The sequence below is a fragment of the Neopelma chrysocephalum genome, unplaced genomic scaffold (assembly GCF_003984885.1).
Source record: "Neopelma chrysocephalum unplaced genomic scaffold, ASM398488v2 Primary Assembly neopelma1_96380, whole genome shotgun sequence".
In the NCBI taxonomy this organism is placed as follows: Eukaryota; Metazoa; Chordata; class Aves; order Passeriformes; family Pipridae; genus Neopelma; species Neopelma chrysocephalum.
Genome location: NW_020925028.1, coordinates 935 through 2757, shown reverse-complemented (window position 1 = coordinate 2757; position 1823 = coordinate 935). Strand labels below are relative to the sequence as shown.

General features: G+C 53.0%; 1 long non-coding RNA gene across 1 annotated transcript; it reads left to right on the top strand.

Moving 5' to 3' along the window:
* Nucleotides 1-16: 16 nt before the first annotated feature.
* LOC113981281 lies at nt 17-367 on the top strand. The gene is made up of 2 exons (XR_003538369.1): nt 17-132; nt 226-367. It is a non-coding gene; the product is annotated as an uncharacterized LOC113981281 (long non-coding RNA).
* Nucleotides 368-1823: the final 1456 nt, after the last annotated feature.

Sequence of the window (1823 nt, the reverse complement as noted above, 5' to 3'; positions counted from 1 at the left end):
CCCTGGCTCCCAGTACATCCCAGTTCAGCCCAGTGTGTCTCTGAGCCTGTCTTTCTCCCCAGCCTCCTGTGGTTGAGAAGGTGGTGGGGCTTGTTCGTGAGAAACGTGTGGCTGCATCCCTGGATGTCTGAGGTGAGCAGTGCCTGCAGGGAGAGGGGTCAGGACAAGGCCCCTCTCAAGTCTCATTGGACATCAGGGGGTGACATTTTGGGCTCTGTCTTTCAGGACTGGAAGTGGTGGTGACACCTGTGCCCTGTCTCTCTCCAGTGGCATGAGGAGATGATCATCCCTGGAAGAACCCCCTGATTTCCCTCAGAGCCCAGGGCCATTTCCCCTGAATGATCAATAAATCCCTTCAGCAAAGCTACTCTCCTTGATCTTGTGTGTGTGTTCCCATCTCCATGTGTGTGTTCCCATCTCCATGTGTGTGTTCCCATCTCCATGTGTGTGTTCCCGTCTCCGTGCCTGCATTCCCATGTCCCTGTCCCCTCCTTCTCCAGCCCCTGCACACCTGGTACCTCTCTGGCCGCACACCTGACATGAGCAGAGAGGCTCAGGGGGCTCCTGGGGGTCTCTGCACACAAGATCCCCTTCACCCCCTCCATGTGCATTCTGAGCAGCGCAAGTTGGGGCATCATGGAATGTCCCTCCTGGGGGCTGGGACAGGCAAGGGGCACATGGGGCAGCCCCTGGAGCACCTGGACCTCCCCTGTGCTCTGGGAGGGATGGGAAAGGGGATCAAAGGAGCCAGTGGGTGTCAAATGCCCCCAGATATCAAGGGACAGGCTCGGGGCTGAAGGGATGGAGAGCAGCCCTGCATCCAAGGACATGGGGATCATCACCATGGCTGGGCTTCGCAAACGAAGATTTAGGAAGGCTCTATCCACGTTTGTTACAAGCACGCTGGTGGCTAATAAGGCCAATATGAGATAGACATATCCGATTGCTAAAGGCACAGCAGAAAGACTCCTTAGGTGGTATATTCTGCAAGACACGGTTCTTTCTGCGTTGTCTTTTCTCCTCAAGGGTGATCCTGGTGCTTTCTCAAAAGCATCAGCAGCGTTATAGATGGTGTGTCTCCAGGTCTCCCAATTGGAGGCCAGAGTAGACCAGTTATGATGATCAATATGGCTGAGGCTGAGATGTTGTTTCAGGGAGTCCTTGTATCTTTTCTTCGGGGCTCCTCTCTTGCGGCAGCCGGTGGCAAGTTCACCATAAAGCAGGATCTTAGGGAGGCGGTGGTTGGTCCTTCATCCTGGAGACGTGCCCTGCCCAGCACAGCTGTGTTCTCAGCAACATGGCCTCAATACTTGTGACTGCTGCCTGTTCAAGAACAGATGTATTGATCACATAATCTGACCAGTGGATGTTTAGGATTGTACGGAGGCAGCGTTGATGGAAGCGTTCTAGGAGACGCAGGTGGTGGCGGTAGATGACCCATGATTCAGATCCATATAAGAGAGTAGAAAGCACTAGGGCTCTGTAAACACTGATCTTGGTACTTTTCTTCAAGTGTTTATTTCACCAAACTCTTTTATGAACCTTTCCGAAAGCTCTCTATGCCTTTGCTAACCTGTTGTCTATCTCCCCGTCAATCTCACCATCCCAGGAGATGAGGCTGCCCAGGTAATTAAACTGCTGGACTGATTTGAGCTCTGATTGGCCGATGGTGATGTGGGGATGATGGGGGACTTCCCAAGGTGCAGGTTGATGGAGAACTTCTGTCTTCTTTAAACTGACTTCCAGCCCAAAGAGCTCAGCAGCATCTGCAAAGCAGGATGTTAAACGCTGCAGAGCTGCTTCTGTGTGGGCAACAAGGGCGG